A 20063-nucleotide genomic window follows, 5' to 3' on the forward strand; every position below is an offset into this window, starting at 1 on the left:
AGGAGGAGGAGAGAGAGAGGAGGGAGGAGGAGGAGAGAGGAGAGGAGGGGAGAGGAGGAGGAGAGGGAGGAGGGAGGAGGAGAGAGGGAGAGGAGGGGAGAGGGAGGAGGAGAGGGAGGAGGGAGGAGAGAGAGAGGAGGGGAGAGGAGGGGAGGAGAGGAGGAGGAGAGGGAGGAGGAGAAAGAGGGAGAAGGAGAAAGAGGGAGGAGGAGAGGAGAGAGGAGGAGGAGAGGGAGGAGGAGAGGGAGGAGGAGAGAGGAGGAGCGGGAGGAGGAGGAGAAGGAGAGGAGAGAGAGGAGGAGGAGGAGGAGAGAGGAGGAGGAGGAGCGGGTGGAGGAGGAGAAGGAGAGAGGAGGAGGAGAAGGGAAGGAGGAGGAGGAGGAGAGGGAGGCAGAGGAGGAGAGGAGGGATTTATATCGGGAGGATGACAACACTGGGAGTTGAGAGAGGAGGGAAGAGGGAAGAGGAGGGAGGTAGAGGGAGAAGGGGCGAGGAGAAGAGGGAGAGGGGTAGAGGGAGAGAGGAAGGAAGGGAGTGGACGAGGGGGAAGGACAAGGAGGAGGGCAAGAGTGTGGATGGGGAAGGAGTGGAGGGGGGATGGTGGAGTTTACACCAGGTGATGTAACTGTGGAGGGGGTTGGAGGAGGAGAGATCGGGGTGAGGGTGGGGAGGAGAAGAGAAGGGGGAGGACGAGGAGGAATACTTGTGTATCTGATAATGAATAGAGTGAAAGGCCTGGATAGAGTGGATGGTTAGTTTAGTTTAGAGAAAAATGGAACAGTCTAGGACAAGAGGGAACAGCCTCAGAATAAAAGGACGACCCTTTAGAGAGGAGATGACGAGGAATTTATTTAGTCAGAGGGTGGAATTCTCTGCCGCAGATGGTGGTGGAGGCCATCAATACATATTTTTAAGGTGGATATAGATAGATTCATGATTGGAGCAGGTGTCGGGTTATGGGGAGAAGGCAGGAGAATGGGGTTGAGAGGGAGAGATAGATCAGCCATGATTGAATGGCGGAGTAGACTTGATGGGCCGAATGGTCTAATTCCACTTATGAGCTTGTGAATTCAATTTGACTTGACACCCATCATCTTATTGATATGACAGATTATGATTAGGGATGTAAAAAGGTAAAGGTGTACACAGAGTGCTGGAGTAACTCAGCGGGTCAGGCAGCATCTGTGGAGAACATGGATAGGTGACGTTTCACAGAGTGCTGGAGTAACTCAGCGGGTCAGGCAGCATCTGTGGAGAACATGGATAGGTGACGTTTCACAGAGTGCTGGAGTAACTCAGCGGGTCAGGCAGCATCTGTGGAGAACATGGATAGGTGACGTTTCACAGAGTGCTGGAATAACTCAGTGGGTCAGGCAGCATCTGTGGAGAACATGGATAGATGGTGATTTATCTCGGGAGGAGGAAGAGGATAAAGGGAGAGGGTAAGTTATGGAAAATTGAAGAATTCACTGTTCATGCCGACGGGTTGTAAGCTGCTCAATCAAAATATGAGGTGCTGTTCCTCCAATTTGTGTGTGGCCTCACTGGCAATGGAGGAGGCCCAGGTCAGTGTGGGAATAGGAAGGGGAGTTAACAATAGGGAGATCTATGTACAGGTGATCTATGTACAGAGAAGGATAGAATGAATAGGACTTCATATTGGTATTTATCAAGGTATTTATCAAGAAAATGCTCAGAATGTCAGTGGAAGGGGATATTGTTTCAAGACACAGCATTGAACCATCGATTACCCATTCACACTAGTTCTTTTATCCCACTATTGTTGGCCGGATATCAAATGATGATGAGACAAGAAGGAGATTGTGAACCTCGTCACCTGGTGTCGAGACACAACGTTTCTCTCAATGTCAGCAAGACAAAGGAGATAGTGATGGACTTCAGGAAGTGAAGTGGTACATATACCCCAGTTTGCATTGACAATGCTGAAGAAGAGATGGTTGAAAACATCAAATTCCTATCGCCAACAACTTTTCCTGGACCACCCATATTGAAGCAACGACCAAGAAAGCACACCAACGCCTCTACTTCCTTAGACGGCTTAGGATGTTCGGCATGTCCCCTAAAATTCTAACCAACTTCTACAGATGCACCATAAAAAGCATTTTATCAGGCAAACCATCACAGCTTGGTTTGGGAACAGCTCCATCCAAGACTGCAAGAAATTGCAGCGAATTGTGGACGCAGCCCAGACCATCACACAAACCAACCTCCCTTCTATTGACTCCGTTTATACCTCTTGTTGCCTCGGCAAGGCCAGCAGCATAATCAAGGACGGGTTGCACACTGGCCACCCCCTCTCCCGTCAGGCGAAAGGTACAGAAGTGTGAAAATCCACACCTCCAGATCCAGGGGCAGTTTCTTCCCAGCTGTTATCAGGCAAGTGAATCATCCTACCACAACCAGAAAGCAATGCTGAACCACTATCAACCTTTTTGATGACCGTCGGACTATCTTTGACCAGACCTTGCTGGCTTTATCTTGCACTAAACATTATTCCCTTATCATGTATTTCTAGATTGTAAATTGATCGATTGTAATCACGCATTGTCTTTCTGCTGACTTGCTAGCACGCAACAAAAAGCTTTTCGCTGTACCTCGGTACACGTGACTATAAACTAAACTGAAACTTTCTCATCCACTCCCTATACACTGGGGACAATTTGCTGAACCAATTAACCTACAAACCTGCACATCATTGGGAAGTGGGAGGAAACCAGAGCACCCGGAGAAAACCCACACGAGTCACAGGGAGAACGTGCAAATTCCATACAGACAGCACCCGGTTAGGATTGAACCAGGGTCTCTGGTGCTGTAGGGTAGTAGAAAATTGATAAAGCAGAGACACTAGAAAGACTGGCTACATTTAAAGGAAATCTTAAACATTGTCCGTCACCTTGTGCAGATACATTAGATCGTCACAGGAAAGGGCAGTGGTCATTACAGAATGGAATTCCATAAACGTCCGATACTTATTTGTAGAGGAAATGCTAAAGTTGGGGAACGTGCTAATATTACGGCATTAATGAAAAGGACAGATCCACAAACCCCAGATTGCTTGAGTAAAACACAGTGCCGGAGGAACTCAGCGGGTCAGGCAACATCTGTGGAGGGAATGATCAGGTCCCATTTTGCGTTGGGACCCTTCAGACTGATAGCGTAGGGGTGAGAAAGCTGGGAATGATTGGGGGAGGGTCTGAGCCTGGTGAGTGATAGGTGAATGGAGGTGAAGGGGGTGAGTGGCAGATGGGTGGTGTAAGTGACAAAGGCTGGAGGTGAATAGGAGACAAAAGGGAGTCAGATGCGGAGAGAAGAGGAGGAGTGAAATGTAAAGCCGGAGGGAGTGATATGGGTGGAAGGGAATATGTGCGTGAAGAGAACAGGTGGGTGAAGAGGTGGAATAATGGGGGAATTTCGTGCACACTAGATTTGGAAGGGGGGGGGGGGGGGGGGGCTACCCAAACAGAATATGAGATGTTTACACCCCAGCGGTATGAACATTGACTTCTACAATTTCAGGTAGTCCTTGCTTTCTCCCTCCTTCCCCTCCCCTTCCCAGCTCTCCCACAGCCCACTGTCTCTGCCTCTTCCTCTCTTCTTCCCCCCCCCAAACCCCACATCTGAAGAAGGGCCTCGACCCGAAACGTCACCTATTCCTTTGCTCCATAGATGCTGCCTCACCCGCTGAGTTTCTCCAGCATTTTTGTCTACCGATGAGATGCTATTACTCCAGTTTGTTACTACACTCTGGCAATGGAGGAGGCCCAGGACAGAAAGATTGGTATAGGAATGGGAAGGGTTAAAATGTTTAGCTACCGGCAGGCCTTGGTGGACCATGTGCAAGTGTTCGGTGAAACGGTCGCCGAGTCCACGCTCGGTCACATCGATGAACAGGAGGCCACATCGGGATCACTGAATGCAGTATATGAGGTTAGAGGTAGGCCCATTGGAATCGGTGGGTGGAGATGATGGATGCAACTCCAGTGGAGGTGGAAATGATACGAACTTGCAGAAGATTGCACTAAAAAACGCAAGTCACGTTCAGTTAACCTGTGTGATTTTGTTTGATGGTTTCAGCAGAAGCGATTACTGAAGAGAATGCAGTAAATGTCATCCGTATGGATTTTCAAAAGACATTTAGCAAGGAAAAATTAGCTGAATTGAACCCCTTGGACAGATGCAGTCAGTGGCAGTAAGAAGAAGATAATTGCTAAAGGCAGAGCAGACTAAATGGTCGTGTTTCAGACTGAAGATAGTGAACTGTAATGTTCCCCCAAGGGTCAAATCAGGAATATTTTATTGTCATATGTCCCAAAACAGAACAATGAAATTCTTACTTGCAGCAGCACAACAGATATGTAAACTTAGTACTCTGTAAACACCATACTAAATAGCAAAACAATATTCAGTATCTATCTATATAACTAAAAGTCTCATCTTGACCACTTCCTGTCTGCGCTGTAAATTAATTTTAGAAAAAAACGCTACCCTATATTGCTATGATTTTAGGCCATCTTACAGTCCTCCGCTGAGCCAGCCCCGAGGATTTTTCCGATCGATGAAAAATAAGAGTTATGTGTGTTTCAAAAATCTTGAGATCAGCTGATTGGTCCTCTCGCCTTTCAATCACCATGATGAAGCTTACGCCCCTTCCTGGGGGGGGGGGGGGGGGCATGGCAGGACTATAAAACCCCGGATGACTGGACGTGCGTTAGTCACTCTGGAAGATCGCGAGGGAGAGGCCACAACTGTGATCCTCTAAGCTGTGAATCAACTGAACTGTGAGTCTGCAATGTACTTGCAATAAATGATTTGTTAACCCTTAATGAAAATGAAATGAGTTGTTTGGCCTGCCCTGTGCTTGAAACTGCAATTGAAATGAAAATGCAATGAGCTGTTTGGCCTGCTCTGTGCTTGAAACTGCAATGGAAATGGAAATGAAATTAAAATGCAATGAGCTGTTTAGCCTGCCCTGTGCTTGAAACTGCAATGGAAATGGAAATGAAATGAAAATGCAATGAGCTGTTTGGCCTGCCCTGTGCTTGAAACTGCAATGGAAATGAAATGACAATTCAATGAGCTGTTTGGCCTGCCCTGTGCTTGAAACTGCAATGGAAATGGAAATGCAATGAAAATGCAATAAGCTGTATGGCCTGCCCTGTGCTTGAAACAGCAATGAAAATGGAAATGAAATGAAAATGCAATGAGCTGTTTGGCCTGCCCTGTGCTTGAAATTGCAATGGAAATGAAATGAAAATGCAATGAGCTGTCTGGCCTGTCCTGTGCTTGAAACTGCAATGGAAATGAAATGCAATGAGCTGTTTGGTCTGCCCTGGGCTAGAAACTGCAATGGAAATGGAAATGCAATGAGCTGTTTGGCCTGGCCTATGCTTGAAACTGCAATGGAAATGGAAATGAAATGAGTTTTGCCTGCCCTGTGCTTGAAATTGAAATGGAAATGGAAATGAAATGAGCTGTTTGGCCTGCCCTGTGCTTGAAACTGCAATGGAAATGGAAATTAAATGAAAATGCAATGAGCTGCTTGACCTGACCTGTGCTTGACACTGCAATGGAAATGGAAATGAAATGAAAATGCAATGAGCTGTCTGGCCTGCCCTGTACTTGAAACTGCAATGGAAATGGAAATGAAATGAAAATGCAATGAGCTGTCTGGCCTGGCCTGTACTTGAAACTGCAATGGAAATGGAAATGAAATGAAAATGCAACGAGCTGTTTGGCCTGGCCTATGCTTGAAACTGCAATGGAAGTGGAAATGGAAATGTTGTTTTGCCTGCCCTGTGCTTGAAATTGGAAATGAAATGAAATAAGTTGTTTGGTGTGCCTGAAACCACTAATTTCGGCCCACAAGGCCCCCTATTAGTCGAGAAACCAGTCCCTTTTGCCTAAAATGCCCGCATTAGCCCAGGGGGAGCACTTTGGCCCAAAAGGCCCGTGCAGGCCAGGAAAAGTCCAGAAAAATTGCCTTTCACAGAGATTTCACTCCGATTTTTTTTAAAGGGCCCCTTTGGGCCATCAGGCCTGTACTAGCCCAAGAGGAGTCCCTTCGGCCCATCGGTAAGTATTCCCCCTGCAAGTATTAAACCTCGCCCCAGTATTTTTCTCCCTCCCTTCATTGGCTTCCTGTGAGATATAGGCCAGGATAGACTTTCCTCCATTGCTGTGATCTGCAGAAAAAGATGAAAAATGACTAAAATTGATTTTCCACCCTCCCCCTTCTCTCTCACAGACTCTCTCACCTGTTTTGGGCAGAATTTCTGAGTTTCTGAGCTGCCAGCCCACCAGGCCTGAGTGACTGAGCTGCCAGCCCAAGAATCTATTCGGCCCACAATGTCCATACTAGCCCTCTGGAATCCAGTCCCTTCGGCCCACAACATGCATACTAGCGCTCCAGAAAGCCCCCCACCCCCTCCCCCACTGGCCACCAATATTGGAATTGGTGGAGAGGTGGAATATTGTATTGGGGGATCAACCCCCCAGTGTGAAAATGTGACCCAACGGTTCCGACTTAGTCTGGTATATATCTATTGCTACTTTTATTTTTTAAATATAGCAAAACAAACAATAGTAGTGTAAAGCCAAAAACATTGCTTCAAGTCTATGTAGTTCAGAGCTTGTTTGATGGCAGTGTTTAATAGCCTGTCGATTGTAGGGAAGAAGCTGTTCTTGAACCTGGAGGTCACGGTTTTCAGGCTCCTGTACCTTCTTCCCGATGGTAGCAGGGAGGTGAGAGCGTGGCCAGGGTGGTGTGGGTCTCTGATGATGCTGGCTGCCTTTTTGAGGCAGCGCCTCCTGTAGATCCCTTCGATGGTGGGGAGGTCAGTACCTGTGATGGACTGGGCAGTGTTCACCTTTTGGTCAAAACTGGACCACTGTTTTGAAAATTCCAACATTTCGCAAATGATACCAAAGTTGGAGGCATGGTCTACATGCAAAAAAGGGACCATGATCTGGAAAGGTAGAGCCCACAATTGTCCATTGTCAGCTGTGGGGAAGGTGATAATGAGTTATACAGATGGTTAAACCTAATAGGATGACAAACCACCAGGGGACGCTGTACGATGGCAGCTCCGCCGGCAGTCTGTTCGTTTTTTTCATCCTTTTTGTTATTTTTAGTATTTGTTAAAAGTTTGTTTCAATGTTCTTCGGTTTGTCTTATGCGGGGGGAGGGGGAGGGAATCGGGGGAATCTTTTTTTTCAAGTTCTTACCTTGTCGGAGATGCGATTAATTTTCGGATCACATTCTCCGGGCACTCTGCGGCCTACCATCGATGGAGCTGGAAGCCTCCTCGGACTGACTTTGAGCCCTATCGCGGGGCGCGGACTTAACATCAGAGCTGATCCCTTGCCTGGGATTGCTCCCACCACGGCCACCCCGGACTTTACCATCAAGCTCACAGCTCGGGAGAGGCCGAGTCGGGAAGCACCAACGTCGCGGAAGGTTCGACCAGCCCCGACGCGAGGTTCGATCGCCCGGCGCGGGGGAGCTGACATCCCCCCCGATGCAGTAGCTGATCGCCTCGACGCGGAGGGCCAAAACGCTGCCGGTTACGGGAGTCAAGATCGTCCCGTCAACGGGGGCTCGAGGCCCCAGACCGAGGAAGAGCTAAGGGAAGAAACTTGAACTTTATTTCGCCTTCCATCACAGTGAGGAATGTGTAGGAGTCACTGTGGTGGGTGTTCATGTTAAAATGTGTTTTTGAGCGATCTGTTACTTTTAATTGTATGACTGACCTGGCCAATTAAATTCCTCGTATGTTGCAAAACATACTTGGCGAATAAAGTGTGATTCTGAAACTAGTACGATGACTAGGGTGAGGGAGGAACGAAGAGAGAGGGGATGCAAGGGTTACTTGACGTTAAGGTGTCAGCGAAACGATCGCCCAGTGTGCGCTAGGACTCTCACAGACATATAGCAGTCCAATCCTGGAACTGTGGACACTGTAGATGAGGCTGGAGGAGGTGCAAGTGAACCTCTGCCTGACTGAAAGGACTGTCGGGGTGCCTGGACAGAGTCGAGGGAGGAGGTATAGGAAGATTTTGCAATAATGTTGAATTTGAGACCAGTACAAGTTCTTACAAGTTATAGCAGTAGAATTGGGCCATTCGTCCCATCGAGTCTACTCCGCCATTCAATCATGGCTGATCTCTGCCTCCTAACCCCATTCTCCTGCCTTCACCCCATAACCCTTGACACACATTCTAATCAGGAATTTGTCTATCTCTGCCTTAAAAATATCCACTGACTTGGCCTCCACAGCCTTTTGTGGCAACGAGTTCCACAGATTCACCATCCTCTGACTAAAAAAGTTCCTCCTCACCTCCTTTCTAAAATAGTGCCCTTTAATTCTGAAGCTGTGGCCTCTGATTCTTGACTCTCCCACCAGTGGAAACATCCTTTCCACATCCATCTATCTATGCCGTTCATTATTCATACGTTCATAAGTTTCAATGAGGTCCCCCCTCAACATTAGACAATAGACAATAGGTGCAGGAGTAGGCCATTTGTCCCTTCGAGCCAACACCACCATTCAATGGCTGATCATCCCCAATCAGTACCCCATTCCTGCTTTCTCCCCATATCCCCTGACTCTGTTATCTTCAAGTCCTATCTAGCTCTCTCTTGAATGTGTACAGCGAACCGGCCTCCACCGCCCTCTGAGGCAAAGAATTCCACAGACTCACAACTCTCTGTGAAAAAAAGTGTTTCCTCGTCTCCCTTCTAAATGGCTTACCCCTTATTCTTAAACTGTGGCCCCTGGTTCTGGACTCCCCCAACATCGGGAACATGTTTCTTGCCTCTAGCGTGTCCAAGCCCTTAATAATCTTATATGTTTCAATGAGATGCCCTCTCATCCTAAACTCTAGCGTGTACAAGCCCAGCTGCTCCATTCTGTCAACCTTCTAATCTCCAGCAGAGTACAGGCCCAGTGCTGTCAAACGCTCATCAGATGCTAACCCACTCATTCCTGGAATCATTCTTGTAACCAGTAGATTATTTGGATAAGGTTTGGTGGTGAAAGCATGACTGATATCGGCATGGGCAGGGGTGGAAATCCCGGGGGAGCCGGGGTGGGGGGGCGCACTTCCCCCCCCTGTTTTGAGAGGTGGGGGACGAACCCCCCCCCCCCCCCCAAATTTTTGTAATCCGGGTTTTAAAACCCAGTGAAATCTCTGCTTTCCGTGTGGGGGTGGGACTGCTGATCGAGGGCGCCGATTGGACGAGATTCAGATTCAGATTCAATCTTTATTGTCATTGTGCTGGCCTTTATAAATCAGAGCATTGAGTATAGAAGTTGGGATGTAATGTTAAAATTGTACAAGGCATTGGTGAGGCCAATTCTGGAGTATGGGGTACAATTTTGGTCGCCTAATTATAGGAAGGATGTCAACAAAATAGAGAGAGTACAGAGGAGATTTACTAGAATGTTGCCTGGGTTTCAGCAACTAAGTTACAGAGAAAGGTTGAACAGTTAGGACTTTATTCTTTGGAGCGCAGAAGGTTAAGGGGGGACTTGATAGAGGTCTTTAAAATGATGAGAGGGATAGACAGAGTTGACGTGGATAAGCTTTTCCCACTGAGAGTAGGGAAGATTCAAACAAGGGGACATGACTTGAGAATTAAGGGACAGAAGTTTAGGGGTAACATGAGGGGGAACTTCTTTACTCAGAGAGTGGTGGCTGTGTGGAATGAGCTTCCAGTGAAGGTGTGGAGGCAGGTTCGTTTTTATCATTTAAAAATAAATTGGATAGTTATATGGACGGGAAAGGAATGGAGGGTTATGGTCTGAGCGCAGGTATATGGGACTAGGGGAGAATACGTGTTCGGCATGGACTAGAAGGGTCGAGATGGCCTGTTTCCGTGCTGTAATTGTTATATGGTTATATTGTGCAGTGTACAGTACAGAGACAACAAAATGCAGTTAGCATCTCCCTAGAAGAGCGACATAGAATAATGAGCAGTAAAATATATATATGTACATACAGTAGTACTAGTGCAATTTTTCTGGGGGAAGGAGTGTCTGGGGGGGGGGGGGGGGGGGGGGGGGCGCGCGGTGGGTGACTGACAATCGCCAAGGTGCAGAGTTTAGTAGTGTAACAGTTGCAGGGAAGAAGCTGTTCCTGGACCTGCTGGAGTGAGGAACCGGTGATGCGTTGGGCAATTTTCACCACCCTCTGCAGTGCTTTCCGGTTGGAGACAGAGCAGTTGCCATTACCATACTGTGATACAGTTGGTAAGGATGCTCTCGATGGTGCAGCGGTAGAAGTTCACCAGAATCTGAGGAGACAGATGGACCTTCTTTAGTCTCCTCAGGAAGCAGAGACGCTGGTGAGCCTTCTTGACCAGAGTTGAGGTATTGTGGGTCCAAGAGAGGTAATTGGAGATGTTGACCCCCAGAAACCTGAAGCTGGAAACACGTTCCACCTCCGTCGGTCAGCAGGCAATGGGGCGGGACATGATGACTCAGCGCGATCACTGGAAGAGGGAGGAGTGGGGGGGGGGGGGGGGGGGGGGGTGGGACTGGCGATAGAGTGCGGTGATTGGAGGAGGGAGATGTGCCAAAACACTCTCGGCACAGACCTGTGCCTCGTCCACAGCCAGGATCGATCCCAGCTTTCCGCCGCTGTCTCGTCCCCACCCGAGTGCCCGCCCCCCCCCTCCACACAGGTGGCTAGAGAGGTCGGGAGTCAGACGGGTGCTGTGCCCGTAGGCCCACAACCAGCGCAGAGAAGCAGCGCTGAACCCAGCTCAACTCTGCCTGTCCCGCCAGGTTAACCTACAGCCCTGCCTGGGTTTGCGGGAAATATGGCCCAGGTTTACAGCCAGCGCGGAGAAGCAGCGCTGGCCCCGTCAGTCCAGGCAGGGCTTTAGGTTAACCCGGCGAGACAGGCAGAGTTGAGCTGCATTTAGCGCTGGATTAAGCCTCTGAAGCCTCGCGCGTGTGTGTGTGAGTGTGCGCATGCGCGCGCGGCCGCCAAGAAATTGTGTCCTCCGGTCCCCTCCATATTTTGATAGTGATTTCCATGCCTGGGCATGAGACATGGCCTTTACAGTGCAGATACACAGAACAGTGCATGAATATCCTTAAAAGGAAATGATATGGAATGACGACCAAGAATTTTGCACTTGTAAGGAAATAGAACATTTCTTTCAAAAGGAATGAAAATAACACAATACTGTAGATGATGGCAGGTCCTCAACACAGTGTTTAATAGTGGACTTTCACAGATAGGTCTTTTTAAGTTCTTTCAGTTGACACCAATGGTAATTAGACTGGCCTGCCAAAAGTAAGGCAATAAAAGTTATGGCTATGCTAGAGATTGTGCAGAATAAAATGTAATTTATGAGAATGTGATGGAATGAAGAACGAGAAAGCACAGTTGGTGTTATGTGCCTTGAATTTTAAAAACCCTTTGATAAATACCCAACCAGACATTGGAAGTAAACCAACTTGCACTGATATCTATAGTATTTCAGGACATTCCAGGGCACTTTATGGCCATTGAAATACTTCCACAGTGTGGCTGCTGGTGCAATGCTCATTGATTTATACACAGCAAGCTGCCATTAGTAGCAAAATGAACATCAACAGATAATCTGCTTAGGGTGTTATTGAATGAACAATACATTTTGGCTCAGGCTCAGGGGAAACTCTCCTCTTTCACACAATGGAATGGCAGGATCTTCTTAGCCCACTTGAAGGAAGAGACTGGGCCTTGTACTGACATCTTACCTGTGACGCAGTTCCTCTAACACTGCTGCCCTTCATTAATACAGCACAGGTGGGTCAGCCTGGAGTTCTGCTAGTCAAATCTCCAAGCGGAATCCAGAAGCATCTAATGCATATCCTGAGTTATCATACCAGCTGAACCACTTCCACTGTCTCCATTATAGACAGAGCCATGTAGAGCTATAGAACAGTACAGCACAAAAACTGGCCCTTTGGCCCACAATCTGTCTGTGCCAAAGCTGGAGTGACCGGACTCTCAAAGCTGCCACAGCCTGACATAACAACAGCTTTTATCCACGAGTAGTAGCTCTACTCAATAACCAAAATCTGTAGCCTCCTTTTGCTCTGGTATTTTATTTAAATCACATATTTAATCAATAATGTTTTATGTGTCATTCGTAACTGTCACTGTATGTCATGTTGTCACTTGCGGGCGGAGCACCAAGGCAAATTCCTTGTATGTGAATACTTGGCCAATAACCTTATTCATTCAAACATGATGCCAAGACCAACTCTTATCTTCCCGCACTAATTCATATCCCACAATTCCCTCCAGTATTTGATATTTCCACACCGGGAAAAAGGTTCTGACTGTCTCCCCTATCTATGCCTCTCATAATTTTATATACTTCTGTCAGGTCTCTCCTCACCCTCTTGAATTGACGACTCTAGTTTCAACAAGATCACCCTTGTTCTTCTAAACTCTAAAAATGTTGATCTGAAACATGTTTCCGATGTTGGGGGTCCAGAACCAGTACCCACAGTTTAAGAATAAGGGGTAAGCCATTTAGAACGGAGACGAGGAAACACTTTTTCACACAGAGAGTGGTGAGTCTGTGGAATTCTCTGCCTCAGAGGGCGGTGGAGGCAGGTTCTCTGGATACTTTCAAGAGAGAGCTAGATAGGGCTTAAAGATAGCGTAGTCAGGGGATATGGGGAGAAGGCAGGAATGGGGTACTGATTGGGGATGATCAGCCATGATCACATTGGGTTGAAGGGCCAAATGGCCTACTCCTGCACCTATTGCCTAATGTCTATTGATTTCTTTCGTAATAGGACATTCCACCAACCCCGAGAATTAACCTAATGAATTTCCTCTAGACTGCCTCCATTGCCAGTATATCCTTTAGAAGTGTGAAATCGCACACACCACCAGATTCAGGGACAGTTTCTTCCCAGCTGTTATCAGGAAACTGAACTATCCTACCACAACCAGAGAGCAGTGCTGAACTATTCAATTTCAATTCAATTCAATTTATTTTTCCGTTAGAAACTTTGGTTTCTGCAGCCATACAACAAGAAGAAACAATTTTACAAGACACACAACCAACTCAATTCACACAGACATCCATCACAGTGAATCTCCTCCTCACTGTGATGGAAGGCAAAGTCTTGTCTCTCCCCTGCTCTCCATCCTCTCCCGATTTTAAAGCCCCCGGCGGGCGATGGTAAGTCCCGCGGCCGTTAAGGCCACGCCGGCGATGTAAGGCCCTGCTCCGGGTCTTAATGTTGGAGCCCCCGGCGGGCAATGGCAAGTCCCACGGCCTTTAAAACCGCACAAATCGGGCGGGAGAAGTTGCCGTTGCGGGAGCTCCGAAAAGCTCCCACCAGGGACCTGCGAGCTCCCGATGTCACCGTCCACAGGCCTGCAGCTGGAGCCTCCGAGCTCCGGGGTCGGGTCACAGCCGCGCGCCACCACAGCTCTCCCCGCTCCGAAGCCGGCCAGCTCCACGATGGTGAGCCCGCAGACTCCGCGACTGGAGCCCCCAGGTCGTTACGGTTGGAGACGCTCCACGGTGCTAGACCCCAACGACAACGGAGACCCGACAGGGAAAAGGTCGGGGCTCCTGTGCAGGGAAGAGATTTAAAAGTTCCCCACCCCCCGCCCCCAACATATACCCAGTTAAAAACAATATACAAACTATACATTGAACGGGACAAAAATTTAAAAAAGGACAGACGAACTGCAGGGGCTGCCGCCATTACAGCGCCGCCATTTTAATTTATCTCCCTCAATCCACTACCTCATCGATGACCCTCGGACTATCCTTGATTGGACTTTGCTGGCTTTACCTTGCACTAAACATTATTCCCTTATCATGTATCTGTACACTGTGAACGGCTGGATTGTAAACATGTACTGTCTTCCCACTGACTGGTATAGCACGCAACAAAAGCTTTTCAATGTACCTCGGTACACATGACAATAAACTAAACAGTAGTAAGTAAGAGGACCAAAACTGGGCACGGTACTTCACCCCCCTTGTAATAAAGGGCAGGGTGTTGTTTTGCCTTCTTAACTTCTTGCTTGAATGCCTGTTAACATTTTGTGAATCATGCACTTAAATTCCTTGGCGCTCGACTCATTCGCAGTCTCTCTCCACCGATTCAATATTTGATTCCACTGACTGAAGTGCCTGACTCCATTCACTCCATCCTTTCCTGAAGTCAGACTGTCAATACAAAGGGATTTTTAATTTCTTTTTCAGACATCAAAGGTCACACAATTGAACGGGTCGTGAATTCTAATTCTCCTCCAGGGCTTTCGCCTCCTTCAATGGTGGTTCAGTGGCGTCACTTTTAAGAATAAGGGGTAAGCCATTTAGAACGGAGACGAGGAAATACTTTTTCTCACAGAGAGTGGTGAGTCTGTGGAATTCTCTGCCTCAGAGGGCGGTGGAGGCCGGTTCTCTGGATACTTTCAAGAGAGAGCTAGATAGGGCTCTTAAAGATAGCAGAGTCAGGGGATAAGGGCAGAAGGCAGGAACGGGGTACTGATTGGGGATGATCAGCCATGATCACATTGAATGGCGGTGCTGGCTCGAAGGGCCGAATGGCCTACTCCTGCACCTACTGTCTATTGTCTATTACCCCAAATTGTGCTTTCACTATCCTCTTCCTCTTGTCTGATCTTGAACATCCAGCCTCAGCCGAGATCGTAGCTTCTCCGCTCCCCATCACAGCCTCCATGAAGTTCTGAAGTCTTCACTGCAGACTCTGCTCCCCTTTATCCTATCCCCGAAATTCCTCATCTAACTGGGCCTCAACTCCACACCCCTCACCAAAACCTATTCATCACAAACTTGATGGAAGTTTTTGAAGAGATGACCAAGAAAATTGAGGGGGGCGGTGTGGCAGATATTTAGTTTAGTTTACTTTACCCCCCCCCCCCCCCACCGATACCCCCACATCAGTGTGATGAAGGATCTGGACTCAAAACGTCATCTATTCCTTCGCTCCATAGATGCCGCCTCACCCGCTGAGTTTCTCCAGCACTTTTGTCTAAACTACCTCTCCTTCCTTTTTGCAGCACATTGATGATTGCAGCAATGCTGCTTCCTGCACTCGTTCTGGACTCAAAAATGTGATCACTTTTAAAGCCAAGTTCGACTTCAATCATGGTCCCCTGGTCCACATTCACCATCTCCATCTCAGGGATGAGTTAGCAACCGATATCCATCACAAGCCCACACACATCCACTGCTATCTAGATGACACCTCCTCACGTTGGGAATGATTTAACTAGCCTGCATGAACCTGTTAACTTTAAAAACTGCTGAAGCAACTGCATCATTGTGACATTGACGGAGAATAGTGAAGCTAATTAACCTTATCAAAATGCAGTATAAGGGTTACGTGAAATGTGATTTTAGTGCAGGTATATATACATTTCCATTCAGAGAGGCTTAGAGATGTCTAATTAAAATTTACATTATAGAGCACAAGTGTAATTATCCAGACTGGTTGGGTCTTGACAATAATTACATTACAAACTAAACTACAAAAAACACAAACTCCAAGGAGTTAGAGCTAAATAAGGAATAGTAATTGACCAATAGTACAGCAAACAATCTTTATTCAATGGTACACAAAAATGCTGGAGAAACTCAGCGGGTGCAGCAGCATCTATGGAGCGAAGGAAATAGGTAACGTTTCGGGCCGAAACCCTTCTTCAGACTGATGGGGGGGGGGGGGGGAGAAGGAAGGAGAAAGGAGGAGGAGGAGCCTGAGGGCTGGGGGATGGGAGGAGACAGCTCAAGGGCTAAGGAATGGGAGGAGACAGCAAGGGCTAGCAAAATTGGGAGAATTCAATGTTCATGCCTGCCGGATGCAGGCTCCCCAAGCGGAATATGAGGTGCTGTTCCTCCAATTTCCGGTGTTGCTCACTCTGGCAATGGAGGAGACCCAGGACAGAGAGGTCGGATTGGCAATGGGAGGGGGAGTTGAAGTGCTGAGCCACCGGGAGGTCAGGTAGGTTCTTGCGGACCGAGCGAAGGTGTTCGGCGAAACGATCGCCCAACCTCCGTTTAGTCTCACCGATGTAAATCAGCTGACATCTAGAGCAGCGGATGCAGTAGATGAGGTTGGAGGGGATGCAGGTGAACCTCTGTCGCACCTGGAACGACTGCTTGGGTCCTTGAATGGAGTCGAGGGGGGAGGTGAAGGGACAGGTGTTGCATTTCTTGCGGTTGCAACGGAAAGTGCCCGGGGAGGGGGTGGTACGGGAGGGAAGGGAAGAATTGACAAGGGAGTTGCGGAGGGAGCGGTCTTTGCGGTAGGCAGACATTGGGGGAGATGGGAAGATGTGGCGAGTGGTGGGGTCACGTTGGAGGTGGCGAAACTGACATAGGATTATTTGTTGTATGTGACGGCTGGTGGGGTGAAAGGTGAGGACTAGGGGGACTCTGCCCTTGTTGCGAGTGGGGGGATGGGGAGAGAGAGCAGTGTTACGGGGTATGGAAGAGACCTTTAGAATAAAGAGAATCTTTATTCAATTGTGTTTACATTTTACTCACAGCAGCTCAAAATAATTTATCAAACTCATATATATATATATAATTTAAAGATCATATATATATATATATATATATATATATATGATAGCATATATATGATAGTATATATATAATTTAAAAATCATATATATATATCTATATATTAAAACTGTGTGTGTGTGTATGTGTGTTTGTGGGTGCCAGATTTGGCCTTTGATTCCTTGGTCCGCCAGCACTCCATCATGAAACTCCGTCATTTTTTCCATTTCGCTAGCTCATTCACTTTTACATTCAATTATGCACTCCTCAAAACATTTTTACTTTTTTATGTACCCATTTTAAAATAAAATCCTCCCTCCACTCACTCATTTTGTCGCCTCCTGCTGACATTTTTCCCTGCCGCTGGTGCTCCGGCCCGGCTCTTTCACGCTGCCTCAAGCCAAACATCAGATCTCCAACCGCTGCTTTACCAGCGGCGGGGGAACAGCCAGCGCGACAGAGCAGGCGTCTCAGAAGTGTCGAGGATGTGAGGCCTCACACTCCCTAACCGCCGCTTTCGCTGACTTCATTCCACAGTGAGTTCAGTTCGGTAACAACACCCCCCCCCCCCCCTCCCGCCCCGTACTCGGGGTCTGAAGCACGTTCGGGGACCAGACCCAACGGGTCTGCACTTGGTCTAGTATATATATATACAGTACATTTGTGTGTGTGTGTATATATATATATATATATGTGTGTGTGTGTGTGTGTATATATATGTATATATATATTATATAATATATATATATGTATCACTCTATAGTTAAGATTATCCTATGTTCTCTCACACACACATATATTATATATATATGTATATATATATGTTTGTATGTATATATATATATATATGTGTATGAGAACATATGATAATCATAGTCATAAAGTGATACAGCATGGAAACAGGCCCTTCGGCCTAACTTGCCCACATCAACCAACATGTCCCAGCTACACTAGTCCCACCTGCACACGTTTGGTCCATATCCCCCCAAACCCGTCCTATCCATGTACCTGTCTAACTGTTTCTTAAACGCTTGGGATAGTCCCAGCCTCAACTCTTCATCATCATCGGTGGTCACTGGAACGAGTATGACTGGCCTCTCTATGGAGGACGCCTGTGCGTGACTTTGTTTAACGTGGGGAGACTGGTGCACAGACAGCCACCCCACGGTCCTTCACAGATCTGGGTCAGGATCCAGTGGCATGGAGTCCAAGACGACCGGAGACCCTTTTCTGCTGCAGCCTTCATCCGCCTTCCCAGCCGTTGTGACGCTCCACTAAGGTCAGCCATCGTCCTCCGCCTGTTCCACTGTTGAGGTCTTGGTTGGATTGCTCTTTGTCAGAGACCTCCCCCTTGACCATACCGCCATGGGTGGCCCTACCAGGAGCATAGCTCCAGACGGCATCGCTCAGGATCTCAGGTCCACACAAGCTTCTCCACCACGACAAGGTGACAATCCACGGCGAAGCCAGCCTCAACTACCTCCTCTGGCAGCTTGTTCCATACACCCACCACGCTTTGGGTGAAAAAGTTACCCCTCAGATTCCTATTCCAATCTTATCCCCTTCACTTTAACCTATGACCTCTGGTCCTCGATTCGCCTACTCTGGGCAAGAGACTCTGTGCATCTACCCGATTCTTCAATTCACAATATATGGATTTAATGAATGTAAAACAACATTGGACTGGCTAGATTATTGCGTTGTTTGGGGCTGTCTTGAATCATAGCTGATCTGACATTGATTCCATTTAGTTGATTGTTTTCTGTCCAATTATAGTATTGCCCTGTCAAAATAAAATTTAAAAGATAATATGCTGATCTAATTAAATCATTCAGTCTGCATGGGCGCTGACAGACATGCTGAGTCTTTCTGGCATTTCAAATTGCAATCACAAATTGCTGACATCTGCAGTATTTTGATAGGTCAAAGTACCAATAATGTATGGAAAGGTTTAGTTTAGAGATACAGCGCGGAAACAGGAGCTTCGGCCCACCGAGTCCGCACCGACCAGCGATCCCCGCACACTGACACTATCCCACACACACTAGGAACAATTTATATTTTACACCAAGCCAATTAACCTGCAAATCTGTACGTCTTAGAAGTGTGGGAGGAGAATAAGAACTCAGAGAAAACCCGCGCAGGTCACGGGGGGAACGTACAAACTCCGTACAGACAGCGCCCGTAGTCAGGATCGAACCTGGGTCTCTGGCGCTGTGAAGGGCCTGTCCCATAAGCATGCGACTCCATGCGGCAAGTGCGACCTAAGCGACTCCATGCGGCAAGCGCGACCTAACGTGGTCGCTTGAGCCGTACGGCCTCGCGGGGTCAGTCCCACTTCGATCGCCGGAGCCGTACGGAGTTGTGCGGAGCTGGTCCCGACATCGCGCGGGGCTCCGAAACACTGACCGTGTTTAAAAATTCCGCGCGGCAACAGTCTGCCGGCCCGCAGTCGCCTCGACGCAGTACGTCACGCGTGAACTCCCACGGACTTCGCTCGAACTTCATGTCACTCGACCTCCGCGCGACCCCTGCTTCTGGTTTGGACGTGCTTGCCGCATGCAGGCGCATGTTGGTGGGACCGGCCCTTTAGGTCGTGCTTGCCGCATGCAGGCGCATGTTGGTGGGACCGGCCCTTTAGGTCGCGCTTGCCGCATGCAGGTCACATGCTCGTGAGACAGGCCCTTAAGGCAGTAACTACATTACTGTACCACCGTGGCCGCACTTTAGGATGTGGAGGATAATTAAAGGTTGTATTAAAGCTAGTACAATAGCACAAAAAAATTATTGACATCGTAACACAAGTCCAGCAAGCCACGATGCAACCAAAATGTCATGTTCCAGCTTAATTGGATTTTGTTTAGACTGCTATTGGAGTATCGTGTGTAGTTCTGGTCTCCCATTATAGACAGACAATAGGTGCAGGAGTAGGCCATTCGGCCCTTTGAGCCAGCACCGCCATTCAATGTGATCATGGCTGATCATCCCCAATCAGTACCCCATTCCTGCCTTCTCCCCATATCCCCTGACTCCGCTATTTTTAAGAGCCCTATCTAGCTCTCTCTTGAAAGTATCCAGAGAACCGGCCTCCACCGCCCTCTGAGGCAGAGAATTCCACAGACTCACAACACTCTGTGTGAAGAAGTGTTTCCTCGTCTCCGTTCTAAATGGCCTAGGCCTTATTCTTAAACTGTGGCCGCTGGTTCTGGACTCCCCCAACATCGGGAACATTGTGGGAAGGATGTGGAAGCTTTGGAGAAGGTGTAGAACAGGTTTACCAGAATAGATAATGTGCCTGGGTAAAGGGGTTTTAGATACAATATCATATCTGTGCCAGTCAAAAACATTTCTCCAGTCAATAGACAATAGACAATAGGTGCAGGAGTAGGCCATACGGCCCTTCGAGTCAGCACCGCCATTCAATGTGATCATGGCTGATCCGGCTCGGGGCTGGAACGGTGCTCGGGTGGCTGGGACGGCG

The sequence above is a fragment of the Amblyraja radiata genome, chromosome 5, assembly GCF_010909765.2.
Source record: "Amblyraja radiata isolate CabotCenter1 chromosome 5, sAmbRad1.1.pri, whole genome shotgun sequence".
Taxonomy (NCBI): Eukaryota; Metazoa; Chordata; class Chondrichthyes; order Rajiformes; family Rajidae; genus Amblyraja; species Amblyraja radiata.